The 15,415-nt window shown below is 30.2% G+C and overlaps 1 long non-coding RNA gene across 1 annotated transcript in view; it reads left to right on the top strand.

The window, feature by feature from the left end:
- Positions 1-15,415, top strand: part of LOC108567648 — a 91,738-nt gene that overhangs the window by 34,157 nt on the left and 42,166 nt on the right. The window contains exon 2 of the long non-coding RNA XR_001891253.1: positions 8,934-8,978. This is a non-coding gene — a long non-coding RNA (uncharacterized LOC108567648). The remainder of the gene's footprint in view (positions 1-8,933; positions 8,979-15,415) is intronic.

The raw sequence follows: 15,415 nt of genomic DNA, 5'->3' as shown, positions 1-15,415 counted from the left end.
TCATTTAATAAAAGTGGCTGACATGTGTGGGTTTAGTATGCTAATGCACTTTATGGATTATTGGTTAAACGTTGTCGCAAATTAGATTTTCGTTTGAGCAAATGGCGGTTAATATTTGAAACGCCTACAGCCATGATTTCGATCCGCATTTCGAACGCCATCAAAACCAATGTAATTAACACATTTTCTACGAGGATTTCGCACTGGAAATTGTAATAAAAAAAATCACAAAATCCTCAATGGAAAAAAGTTAATATATGAAAAACTGAGAAAAAATAGAAATACAGTAGCACATAGAGTATATATATACATACTGACATTGTGGTAATATTTAATGCTGCCGGCCGCAACTCTACTCTGGCTAGTGCTAATACACAAATGCCATGAATATTTTTCGTATCTCATACATTTTATATACGATTACTGGTTACATTATGTATGGAATATTTCTATATTTCATAAAGGCCAAATCTTGATACGAACAGTGCATTCGGGAAAAATTTATGGACGGATTTCATTTTGGGTTCAATCAACCCTGAATAATCATCAAATATTTAGCTACAAGTATATTCAATTTCCGTAGAGTTTCATGAATATTTTAGTCGCGATATTGCATCCTACAAAAATATGTACATGTATATCGTTCAACAATGCACAAAAAGATTTAAAGGATAAATACAGAAAATTCAATTACAATTTTTTTATACAAAAATATCATATTATTTTTTTACATAAATGCATGTTCGTTTCAATTTATAATCATTTATTTTGGCGGAGTGTGATTTTTAACTTAATAGGATTTGCATTAATTAATGTGGTTATTTATTTCACACATTTTTGTATTTATTTTAGTGTAATTATTAACTTATTGCAACCAATATTGTTTTTATAAATTGTCGTGTCATAGGGATGAATAATAGTGACGATGTGGAATGTTAACGTGTGTTGTTTTATGTGAAGTTACATGTGTTAGGAAATATATTAATCCAGCTGGTTTAAAATATCTTTTATTCTTATTTTGGTGATTCTCCAGTTAACGTTATAACTAAAACAATACGGTTCTTTTAACTCTTTAAGGGGCGATGGGACACGCATGGTCCCACCTTTTGTACATGCCTAGTGCGGCGTTATTATAATTTTCTAGAAGATGTCGATGAAAGAGGAATTATCCTTGAATTTGGTTGGTATGTCAAAGTATGAATCTTAATTGGCCATACCATCCGATGTTGATTCAGTTGACTAGCTGTCTGATTCAATTGTTTAGAAATTTGTTTCGTCTAGAAATTTAGGAATTTGTGTTATATTGGGTTAGACTTGTTAGAATGGGATTTTTTTATCTTATTCCATCTCCGGCTAATTAATTAATATAATAAAGGTATTGTAATATGTTCAGTGCTTCCATCGGTATTCACTTCTTATGGTCGGATACAATAAAATAGTTTGTTTTTACAACTCCATTTTAAATGATATAAAATCTCTATTTTCGTGTAAATTTAAAGTAGGAAGTTTAAATTTGATATTCTATTAAAAACTAATACATGTATCCCCGACTTACGAACTGGTTCCGTTGCAAAAGGTTGTTCGTAAGTCGAATTTGTTTTGAATTTTAAAAAGTTCATAGTATGCTTAACTTACCACACTTTATCATGGTTTTCTCTTTTTATATGTTAAATTCCGTATTACTGACTGCATAAATTTTAAAAAATAGATTAAAATAAATAAATAACGACAAAAGAAAAAAATGCAACAATACAGATAGTACATTTTCCAGAAATATTATATTTTATTAAAGAAATTATGAATTTTTGTTTGGACAGTTAATTTTTGTATCACTATATATCTCCTTGTAACAAGTTAGACTTTTTAGAATTTTGTTCGTAAGTCCGAGAGTTCGTAAGTCGGGGGATACCTGTATATGATTTGGGATAAGATCGTATTACTGGAAAGCTTTTAAAGAATGGATACGGTATTTTTTCAATTACTGATAGGAGATATAGCTGATGAAATCAACAGTATCTCAAATTGTAGTATTTCAAAATCATGATAGATATATATATATATTTTTCTAATTTTTGTTATTACAACTTTTAGTTGGGTAAGCGAGTTTTTTTAAAACATTAATTCAATCACCCGACGCAATCATCTTGAATAAACCTAACATAAGCCCAATAGATAAATCAAGTATACAAGTATACAAAGAACGGTGTGATTACACACACAAATTACAGTATAATAAACAATTATGTATTGAATGAAAACTAAAAGAAAGCATAGTTTACTTTAATTGCTTAAGAGTTTCATTAACGTGAAATTGTTAAATTATCTATAGCTTACAACTTTTACTATAACGGAACACTTCGTATATCCTGAAATTGTCACGGAACAACTTCTTTATTTTACAATAAAATTAAAAAAAAAGAGAAAAAGTTTAATTATTTATTTAGTAATTATTTCATTCCAGGTTTTCATGGAACACCCATTAATTAATTAAAAAGTATTAATTATAAATAAAAATGATATATGTAAAAATAGTTATATATCGCTTCGCTTTAAAAAGGTAGATACGTAAGGATTAAATTTCTAAATATTTAGATAATATCTGACATAATGAGACTGTTTTATGAAATAATTGTTTGTAATTAATTGAAAATTCTAGTAGATGATGGAAAATAAAGTATGTAAGTTTTCTTTTAAATTAAAAGATAGATTGAGCAGATACTTGAAGAAATTCAATGATTATATCTAAAGTATTCAGTGGATGTTTCTCGTTTACCTAAAATGAGTTTCTTTGAAATTTGGGGAAAGGAAGAGCTATATAATTTAAAGAGAGCAACAGAAAAAAAAAACAGAGTACACGTTTGAGATAAAAAGGTTTAAAGTGAATTGACACAGTATATCCTAAAGGTCGTTTAGTAGTTAAGTTGGATGCTAAAAGGAGTCTGGTCTAGTTTTATTAAATAAAAACTGCGACACGAAGTGGGAATGGATTTAACCGCTCAAGAGACAAGTAATTAGTTTTGAATCAAGCCCTGAATAATTGCATTCGCTAAACTGTAACAGGACGATGCACCATTTTATCGTCGATCGTTTTTCACGCAGACGCTCGATCGTCCGTCCTTCATCCTCCGAACGCAGACTTCTTTTCTAGAACAAGAATGAAAAGAAAAACTTAGTGTTTATTTTCAGGGCTAGGAAAGACCGCCAGATAAAATTACATGCTTCAAGCAGCTTCAAGCTTTCCCCTTTTTGTGATTAAGGACTTTATATAATTAAAAATTAATTCTTCCATTTAACTTCTTAATGGAACAATTTTCTTCGCGTCTAATAATTTATTATATGCTCACGGCTCCAACGAAAGTTTTCCTCTCGACTTTTCCTTACCACAGGCAATATGTTTGTTCCCATTACTTTCTCGAATTTCTCATCATCAATGCCATAATGAAAATGCGCTTCAGTTTTATTTTTCTTTTAAACACATTTTAAACAATAATATTCATTTGAAACGCATTCTCGAATATAAATATATAAATGATTGTTTTTGTGTGTGTGTGTTTGTCGCGTTTGCTTTGTAAAATTACAAGCATGGTTTAACGTAATTAAAGCTGACAGAGAAAATAATTCAGTTATGAATATGCTGAGGGAAAATATAAAATGTATATAAAAATAATTGGATTTTTCACTTAGGAAATTTTAATGTTTGCTGTTACAATTGAATTCTTTCCTTTTCCTTCATCGTTGCGCTTCTTTATTTTCGTAGCTTGTCGTCAAGAGGATTCGAACATTAAGATAAAACTAAAGAGAGTAGGAACGGAACGAGGGAGGAGGTGGTCTATAAATTTTCAAGTACATTATGCGAATACATAAAGTAGGGAGTTTCTGTACTTCTCCACCGCCGTGTCGTTCGTTCTGTTTTTTATGATCATAATTTATTCTTGTATATTTTATGCTGCTTGTTGTTTGCCCCAGAAAATCTGGAACTCGGCGACATTTGTTGTACGCAAATGCTGAATTTTACACAGCACATTATTGTTCACGAGCTCTGGAACGGCATACTACTTATTCTCATTTGTTTTGTGGACTTGCTATATAAAAAAAGGTAATTACTTACCAAATTAATAGTTTTTTTTATCATTAATTCAATTTACTAAAAATGACACATATGTTCATAGACGTTTTATAGACATTCATAAACCAAAATTAAAAAAAAAATAGTAAGCAAAAGAGAGGTAATGGCAGTTACATAGAAGTTACTTATAGGTTGTGTTTGAGCGCAATAGTGGTTGTGAAAGGTGACAATAATGTACACCATGAAGTTGGCGAGAAAAGCTTAGCTTTGAAGAGTTAAACATGGAGAAGCATTAAACATTATTAGAAGGGTATTAATTGAGAATAGTTCTAGTATAGAAGTGTCAGATATGTAAGATGTAGTAAATGTTTGGTCAACTAAAGAATATTAAAATATTCAACAAAAATATAAACCAATAAAAATGACAATAAAATCTGGTAAAAGTGCATAAGTTCAATTATCTAGAAATCTAATAAATAATAAATCATCCAACTTAAACCTACGAGAAAAAAAACCTTGTATCACATGTCTCATGTCTCGCATATTATGAATATAGAATACTTTAGAAAGTAATTTTTAATTTAAAATTAAAGTTTAAATTTTATATAATTTTGTGTGGTAGTATAACAAAATCACTTAGCTTACATAATTTAATAGCAGAGGAAAACTTGCAATGGCACGGCAAATAAAAAAGTAAACGTTGTATATGAAATGGAACAAGGGTAATAAAAAGTGTATGTGATATAGATCGAGGCAATAAATTGATTTACCGTATGCTTTTATGTCCCCCATGATTCCCGTTCTCAATCTTATAGGAAACCTTAAAACCAATCTACGATATTCCTTATCCGATTACTCCTATATTATTCTCTATAGCGAAGATCCCTGATTTCGTGATTTTTTTTTTATCTTAACAACCTTGCGTTTTCGAAAATATTATCCCAATTTAATAGATTGCGTTTAGAAATTGGGCAACAATCAATCATAATGTAATCGTCTGTAATCAATGTATAAAGAGGTATAATTTGTAGATCGTATCAGTTGTATACAAACATTGGTTACGCTTATATAATCACAGGCAGTGTTAATATGTTTTTGCTTTTCATCCAATTATTCAATGGTAATGGATAATCAATCATGAATTATAAATAATACAAATTTGTTTATTTACTGCGAGAGTTGGATTAAACAATCGTTATTACATGTAAAAAAAAAAATTCATAATCTAGTGTTAGTGTGGGTAATTGCTTTGTTTGAAACCGGACTAATCGAGGTATTTAAAAACGCATTAAAAATAAACAGCACGGAAAGAAACTTTCCTATACGCAGGAAAATAAACCGATACTGAATAAAAATTTAATTTTTTAACCGGACTATAGTGAATCTGGACTAATTGAAAACTAAATTATACGAAATTTCAATCAAACTTATGTAACACGATGGCGCTTCATATACAAAAATACACAATATACAAATCTTCAAAGCCGTCTTGGGTGTGAGTCTGTGACGTGGGAAGGTCCAGTGCGCCACTTCTTTTTATTGAGAGGAAGAACTTTTATAACTGCTTTCTCAGATCAGTACACTTTTTCTCCAACGGTGGGCCTTAGCTCCTAGAGCACCAACACATTCGGTCTCCCCGAATTTTGGAAGCATAGTTGCACCGTGGAGCGTAGTTGCAGCGTTGTCTATTTTACCACGTTACATATAAAACGAGCAATTGTATACAACTTATAAAATTATAAAATATTGTATTAATGCCTTAAAATGCTTTGTCCAACAATAATTTATCTATAATGAGTTTCATGAAAACAGAAAATACATTTAAAGAAAATACATATTTAATATGAAGAAATGAAAGTTATTTTATTGTTATTATGTAAATCCTTGCAAAATGTATAATAGTCGTTATATTTTTATTGTTTGTCAAAATGTTGTATATACGGTGGAACTTCGCTTATCGAGCAGTTCCCTTGTCTTCAACACTCGTTATACGAAACATCGCTCGTTAAGCGAGTCACTTTTCTTACAATTTATTTTGTTCATTAAGCAAAATGCTCGTTATGTTAAGTGCTCGTTAAGCGAGATTCCACTGTATATTAACATGTATTAACTTCACATGTATTATATGTACATTTGTACATTTTACAATAGATTAGTTTTTTAGGAAATTGACACATTGGCCTTTTGTCTAAATTATGCTTGAATTTGGAAGTAATAACTAAAAAATAACATAACTTATTTTACTGACAGATACAATTACATATGTTCAATATAAGTACGTTTTTTAAATGTATACGTTCAACTGTTTCAATAAATATTAATAAATAATAAATTTTTATATCTATACTTTATTGTTTATAAAATATTATACTTTCTTAAATTCTACAGCACGCATATAAAATGCACTATTCTGATAAATAGAGCCACGCGTGCATTCTTTTAACAGAGTTAAGATATTTCCTACATATTATGAATCAGATTCCAGATTCCTAAATTGATTTGATTAAAGTTGAAAAAAAAAATAGTAATCCGCAAGAGCTACGAATTAAATTTTGAATTGCTTGAAAAGTAAAGATGAGATTATATCAACTCATAGAGTTTAATAAAGGCAATCAAGATGAAATAAAAATATGATCCAATCGGAAGCGCCTTGAAGAAAAATTGGAAGAATCGAAGGATTGATCATCTTGTGTAATCATATTTTTTTGCGTATAATGGAACGGCAAATGGATAAAAGAGATTGAGATGTAGTAGCATCTTGGATGAGATGGAGGGTCGGACGACGAATGAATTACACGACTTTTCTTTCAGCGTTCGTACGCCGTTCCTCGCAAATTCGAATAATTTAAACTAAATAAATTATTTTAATAGAGAAAGGGGGAATTTATGGCTGCAATAAAATATCTCGGAATGCTCATGTAGCCAAGATCCCTTGCGTCGAGATGGAGCTTGGAGAGGCGTCGCGACGCCGGTTGCCGGATGGACGCCCCCGATCCGACAGAATTGAGCGATTGTTCGTTTTAACGCGGTCAAATTCGATATAGTATAGTTATTCAAAAGAGGACATTATAAAATATAAGTTGCAAGAAGTGTTTGACATCCTCACGCAAGAACTTAACAACAACGTCAGAAGAACCTTAAATATTAATTCGATCTTAATTAAACTGATCGAAGATAATATTTTTATATATATAAATGTTGGATAGATTTGATTTATTAGAAAAGTTTTGGAAATCTGTCTTGTATTTATATTATTTTTAATTTATGTCGAAAAAGTTTGTATTTTCAAGGAATGATATAAATCCTTTAGTTTGAATAAGATTTAATTGAAAATAATAAATCGTCCGTCCGGATGGGTCTTAATAATTTCCCCGTGTTTATTTTAATAAATGGCTCTCATCCCCATCCCGCGTATCTCTTGGGATTCTACTAAGGGCGGTCACCGATTTAGCGCCAGCCGCGTTTCCGGTCACAACAGGATTATCTCGGGGCGAATTGTTTAATTAATCGGATTGCAAGAAATTGGAAGTAATGGTCTAGGCAAACTGGCCTTCTCTCCCCTTCCCCTTTCTTCTCATTTTCCTTTGCCCAGTATAATATGGATTCTCCGTAAGCCAAACAAACCACCTCCATCCAAATATTTACTCAATCCGAATCGAAGGAGAGTGTACGTGTGAAGGAGAATAAAAAACATTTTCCATAAAGATTTCCATCATCTCGGTACAATGAAGAGTTAAGCGTTATCACGTGCCTTTATTTTCGTTCTGTCGTTATTTTTTTCTCCTCCACTGTACATTAAGCAAATCTCTGCCAACATTAATCTAACTAAATGGAGCCCCGTGCCAGTTAATGTCTTCATATGATGATGCACAAAGCGCTTCGTCGTGCCATAAATCACCCTTTGTGCAGCAACTTTTCACAAAGCTTCGATATAATTGAATCAATGTTTTTTCTCTTTTTTCGCACCATTGTAATAAATGTTTTGCTAAAACTGTTTGCGGACAATCTGAAAATCTCATGATTCACGACAGTTGCTTATGCATAATATAGTGTGTTTACTCCAAGCTTCTTAGATTCACTTATATTTCATTGATATTAATGTATGCATCTTTGTAATTTTTCAATTCAATTACTATTTTTTAAATATACTTACTAACTAATGTATTTTCATGAAGTTCTACTTGTTACATCTTAGTCTAATAATGACAAATTCTTGACAAGATGCACTTTGATTTACGTTGATAAATCAACTTAGAATATTTATTGTATGCATGAAAATTTGTTCTCATTTATGTCTTATCGTGCATAAAATGCATAAAAAATCGATAAATAAATAGATAAAAATTATGACGACAGTAATTATCATTAGAATTTCCAATAAATAAAGCAGAAAAAAAAACAGTGAATTGTGTAATTACAAGAATAATTACCATGGCTAGACATAACTAGCAATAATACTTTTATTATTCAAAACATTATATTCGAGCTTTATTGACGACAGATATGATCTCTTAAGTATTCATACACAAAGCTATAGCAAGGGGGAAACGGAGTGAGCGACGGTCCTAGGCGTATCTATCATTAGGCGCAAGTAATTTGTAATAGTATTATTTTTTTGATGTAAGTGTGGCGCAAATTGAAATAAAAAGATGTTGCCCTCAATCGCAAGATTTTCTTCGTGCGTTCATACAGAATGCATAAATAGTTATACTATGTTATCATCAATAATTAACTTACTTCATCAACTTAGTTTCATTATTTCATTAGAGAGAACTAAATTGAAAAGACATCATTCTTTTAATTGCGATTATATGAGATGATATAAGTGGAATTAAAGTTTTAAATTTTTATTTTTCTTTATTTTCAGCTGTGCTTCTGAATCATCAAGACCATATTCGAATGCTAGTAAAAGGTAAGCAATCACATTTAATAATAGTACATATTACAATTTTATGGTATTGCGCCAAAGATACCGTAATAACCAGACATCATTATTATACAGTCATGTAATAGTTACGTATATCTGTTAAAGTCTTGTTTTATAAATTCTGAAAATTCTATAATTGATTTCTTAAATAAATTATTTAATAAGCTTTTAAAATGGCCCGTTTCGTCATATTTCGTCATATTTTGTTATTTAATGATTTTTTTATGAATAAGATCTTTTCTACCTTAATAATATGACTTCATTTTTATGCTATATAAATGCTGAACTTAAATTGATTGTTGGGCTTTTACAATGTATCTCGTAATAAAGCTGGTTTTTTTAGAGTTTCAACCTCCATTTGCCTTACAGTTGCTTCTTAAGTTAATGGCCGTCTAGAAGGGTTCCAAATTAGATTAGTACATAATGGATATAAGTTAGTTATTTATCTACAAAAAACGATTCGCTCAGTTTTTTAAAGCGCCGTTGTTGCGTACGGGATAAACCAACAAGAATTTATTACATTCTAAGAGTTTGTGAGATATTATTAATATAAAGTAGAGTTTGGAGAATTTGAGATGTGAGAAGTGAAATGTGGATTCGGGTCGAGCAGTGGTAGAAGAGGAAGTAAGTGGTTCGAAAGGAACGACCAGAAATCTTTGCTTAATGTTGTTGTTTTATCTAATATGTTAGTCTGTCGACGAGCTAAAGAAGTCTCCACCTCCGTACAAAAGGGGGGAAAGCTGGCTTAAATAGAGATACAAACCTTTCGCAAACAATCCGAACGTAGGAATTGCGTGCTGAATAAAAGATTTAAGGATAGAACGTCAGTTGGGGGAAACATTAAACAAGCATTGAACTGAGTCTGAGCCAGGACGAAAGCTGCTCAAGAGTACAGGATGTCTCCTCCTCAACTACGTTTTCATTCTGCCGCAAGGCCTCTTGATTGTTCCCTAAATACCTATTTCAATCGAATTATCCTTCGCATTTGGAAACGTTTAAGTGGCCATTTGCCACTCCTTTAAATTCGCGACAATTTCGTGTCGGGAACAAAAAATAAAGGAAAACAACGTTTGCCATTTCAATTTGCATGTGCCTACATTTTAGACAATTGTTTTTTAATACCATTTTTTTAAATGTTCATGCATTATTTACGGAATATAAAGATTTTAATCAAGTGAGTGCATCACTCCGTGACTCTGAGCACAACACTCCACCCGTACGCAAAATTCAATCCCATACAATTCCTGGGAAAATATATCTCGCGCTGGATTTCATCTCAATAGGTTCACATTTAGTGGAACAGAATAATCTCAGTAATAATCTGGATGATTGTGCACGTGTGCACGCGTGTACATATATACTCGATATTGTGTGTGTCCGCAAACATGAACATAAAATGTTTACGTACATTTTAATCGATTTTTCTTTTATTAAATTCAGCTTTTTTGTTGATTAAAAATCAAATAAATTCTAGTAAAATATTTTGAACTAAAAAGAGAATAACCAAAAAACTAATAATTAATTGCTAGTAGTAAAACAACGCCAATTGGTCTCTAATCATGTGATTAAACGCCTTTACTCTTTTTTATTTGAGGTTATCTTCAAGACAATGTTAATGCCAATCATTTTTCTTGTTGTACTTACTTTACTTTATTTACGCGATTTCTATTCGCGTAAAAAAAATCTACGTGGAACGTAAAATTAGTATTATTCGAAAATTTGTAAAGTAAATATTGCATGTACATTAAAATTATTTTATTGGAAGTATATGGATTTGAAATGAAAGCTGTTTACTTAGCTTGTACACTAAAATCCACTGAAATGTATATAATATAATGTTTTGAAACAAACAAGAAACGTGCTCTAAGGGTTACACGAGCTAAGGAACGTTAGATATATTTATTAATAATAGTCCAAGATTGGTCAGGCATATGATTTTTTTTGTACTTTTCTTTTATGAACTGTGAGGACTTGATTAAGGTCACTGTCAGCACCCCAATGTAATAGTTTGTGAGATAGGGTGGATGAAAAAAGTCGACCTATAGTATTTTTTATCACCATATATAACATATAGTTATGTTTATGAGATTGTTCTTTCTCTATCACTATGATTTTACAAAAGCACTAGAGTCTGCAAGAAACTTTTCTTTTGTAGAATTATCGTATATAAAATTGTTCTAAACAGTTGAAACATAAACAGATTCCAATAGTTCAATCTGTTTCTTGAAATTCACTGAGTCAAACAAATTTTGACATATATTTATATTTTGTTATATTAACAAAATTAGCCCAACCTTATTGTTTTATATTATTTATTACACAATTTTTCGAATAATTGTAACAAAGAAGTGAAATTCCAATTGTTATACAATACAGTAGTATCTCCCATTGTCCGGATAATAGGTTTCGCCAATACTCCGGACTGTTATAAACCGAAATAACGAAGAACTAAATACATACAAAATAAATCTCACAATAAAACACTTGACTCTCAAACTCTTCAAGTTTCTGTACTGTTTTTTAAATTTATTATCAATTAAAATTTTATTTGTGAATCAGCAGAGTTAATTGAAGCTATACTATGCTGTGTTTATATTCGGGTGTTTAAACCTTTATTTAATAATTATTTATAAAGGAATTTGTTGATCTAATTTAATTTATAAATACTTATTTTATTTATTTTTGTTTTTTACTTTTTGTGTAATAACACAAAAATTAATAAATAATTAAATAAAATCAAATTAAATCCTTGAAATAATAGGCTAATTGTATAAAAATTGTGATCAATCATATATAAATAAATCCCTGAAAATGAAATTTGTATCAAATATGTTCCGCCCCATAATTTCATTTCGTCGGTTTAATAAAGTGGAAATACATTTTCAAGATGAAATTTGCTCAATCCTTCCTGCTTTTCGTTTTCATTCAATGTTTTAATACATTTAATGGAGTCCCACAAATTAAAAGGTCCTTCAATATATATTTTTTTTAAACATGTAAAAAACGCTTTTAGAAATCGTTTCAAGTGTTCTGCTTGTATCAAATTACAAATTTAATGATCACTTTTCCACTTCAATGAATTACCATTTTATAAATGAATATCACTATTATAAAATCTAACAAAGATTAAAATATTTAATGTAACTAAAAATGATTTTAATAAATATCTCTATTTTAATATATATAAATAATAAGATACATTTTCATTTATTACAAGAACTTTAAAATTGTATAAATATAGATAATGAATTTAAAACTCATAAATTAGAGAGTGCGCACATTCAGATTTTTATAGTATTTGTACTACTACGAATTTAATGAAACTGAGTTCAATCTTGAGAATATTTAACTAATATTCTCTAATTTATTAATTATTGTTTAAAATAACAGAAAAACTGCATATATTTTAATTAGATTTTGGTTTATTTGTATGTTTATTCTTATTATGTCAACTACAAATGTTCCAATATAAATTATTTTGAAAATTTTATTTGATATTAGTGTTTGATATATTCTTATCAAAAATGAAGTTTTTTTTTTTCGCACGTTTTGTTATGAATCTTTAACTGAAATTTTTAGATATTATATCTTTTGACTGGTTATTATTTCTTACACAATTATATTGGATTACGTCAATTTAGGTCAAATGAAAAGACGTAATTGTATGTATTAAAAAATAAAATAAGTAATGCACTCTTTTTTTCGATAACTTTTTCTCTATTTTTATTCAATCACAGAATATATATTTACCATTGAGATGCCAAAGTGTCCAAACCTACCCAAAATCATTATACAGAAATTCAATAGGTTTCAATATCCCAGACTATTTGAAACCTGACTAAGGAAATATGTACATATCAAAAATATGCCGCACAAAAGGATATATAATTAAAAAGAAAAGAATATTTATGCAAAAAATAATATTTTGTATGCAAATTTTTGGGAACTTATTATCCCAATTGAAATTTAGTTAGATGCGAGGTATTGCTGTGTTGTCATTGAATGATATAATAATTGAATCATAAAATTAGTAGTACAAAAATAAACTTTGGATATTAGTTTGGATTTAGTTTGTTTATATTTCTACACTGTTTGTCGTTTTGTCGACGGATTTAAATTAGTACAAATATTAAATAAGCTCCAATTTCAGCAAGATTAAATATATTTGAGTTACAGAATTAATGCGAACATTGTATTCGATTGTAGAATGAGATTATTGTCTTTGTTAAGATACCTGTGCGGAACAAATAAGGCTTGGAATTAGTTTAGGGAAAATGGAAATATACAGTATGGTGGACCAGGATTGTTAGTGAAAAGGTGGGCCACGATCTACCCCATCTGCAGAGGTGGAGTAGTATAGGGCAGAAACGTGCCCGTGTTCCAAACACAAAGGTAAACACGTTAAGTTTGCTTGGCCATTCAGCGATTACCAGCATTTGGTTTCGCGTTGCAGTTGGTCCACTGCAGATCCGAAGCATTAGAAATCTCAGATAAATCCTTGTGTACTTTGGTAATCTATTCAATTAACACATTTCCCATTCACAGGATTTTCGAATTAACAATGGCATGATTTTCAGATCGGCCTGGATCGCTTATGCATGAGATTACCTATACCTCTCTCACTCTTTATGTGTTGGATGCGTGTATGTGTATAATTTTTCAGCGGTCACTTTATTTATGGCCATATAATATAGAATTAATGGCGCAACTGTCGGATCACGTAATGGAAATTAGTAAAACCGAATATTCTGTCTGTGCGCTGTGTGCGACCTGAAATGGAAATCATTACTCCGGTTATATAATGGTTCGGCGACTTGTTAAAAGTGGATTCGACCGGATATGTAAACATAATAATTATCGCGCTATCTATACGAGTATTAAATATATAGACTGTGTTGCTTATGTTAACACGCTGTCAATTCGATAATTTATGGCTTCGGCTCGGGCTTGAATATTTCATCGTTTTGTATACTACTATTGCCGACGAATTCAATACCGATGCATGTTTATTGTATTAACGATCCGCTCGATTGCCAATGGAAATGCATTCCACTTTGAAACTTTCCAATTAAAAAGTCTTGTATTTTATTTCTGTAAAAGTTCGAATATCTGCTTGGAGCAAGAGAAAGAAAGAAATGGTGTTTGAAATAAAACGATCGCAGAGCGGTATTCAGGGCGAAGGCTTAGGCCTGCATCTGATGGTCGGACTAAGTGAAATAACTTCCATTACGAAGATTATTAACACAATAAGCTTTGGAAAGCCAGGAGATGAAACTGCTTCCGCACGCTGCGCAACGGTCTCTAATTGGAATCATCAAACTCTTCGTTTTTGTGTTTTTGTGTGTGTGTTGTTGCTACATGTCCGAATTGTCTAAAGCAGATGTTCCTAGCAAGAATATCCAATAAATAAAATCGGTTAAAAACTGTATATTAATATCATAAATAGTCTTTGTTAACTAATATAGATGAATAATGTTAAGTTTTTCATATATAAGACAATTGTACCATCAACAAATGTTCTTAATATATTTTTGTGATAGATAATAAACATCACAGAAGTTATAAAACAAATGAAAATAGTTTAAGTTATTAATAATAACTAGGCAATCTGTAGAATATCGCATTATGTTATTTGTCAATTATATAATGTATAATAAGACAAACTATTTTTCTCAGAAACGCAATTACGTAGATTTTCACAGTAAATTATTCTAATAAAATTTATTATTGTGATGCAATTAGGTAAAAATGTGTAAATTTTGTTTTATTGAAATTAAAAATATAATAATCATTATAAAAATCAACATAATATACCTCGGGCACCATTTAGCTACAGTGTTTCTTTCATTTGGCATATTAAGACCAACCAATTAGTATTCGTTTAACACGTTACTTAACTTTCAAAAGATGTAAAAAATATGTACCCTTAAACGTCATTCTCTGTATTTGTATTACATGTAGTTACATCAATTAACTAAGTAAGGAAACTATCTGTATTATCATGAGCTTAGAATAACACTAGGCTCCTAGTTACTTGGCTCAACAATTGCACCTACATCAATATATGAGATTCACTTAGATTGAATAACAATAGGCGTGAATTAATTGGATATAGTTTTGTACAAATGATTTACCGCCGGGGGCGAATAAAATAAATTGTTAATTGTAGGTAAACTCTTATATAATATATAATGTATTTTAATAAGAAATTTTAATTAATAATAAATAACTGCACTGGAACCTCGCTTAATCCGTTCCAAAATTTCCGGATTTTTACTCGTATAGCTAAACTTATTCAAAAATAAACATAATAATTGTACACAAGTCTTAAAAATGTCACTCGTTATGCGAAACGTCGCTCATTAAGCGAGTCATTTTTCTTGCAATTCATTTTGCTCGTTAATCGAAATGGTCGTTATTCA

Source organism: Nicrophorus vespilloides, unplaced genomic scaffold (genome assembly GCF_001412225.1).
Source record: "Nicrophorus vespilloides isolate i.1.1-1 unplaced genomic scaffold, Nicve_v1.0, whole genome shotgun sequence".
NCBI lineage: Eukaryota > Metazoa > Arthropoda > Insecta > Coleoptera > Silphidae > Nicrophorus > Nicrophorus vespilloides.
This window is presented reverse-complemented; position numbering and strand designations above follow the sequence as displayed.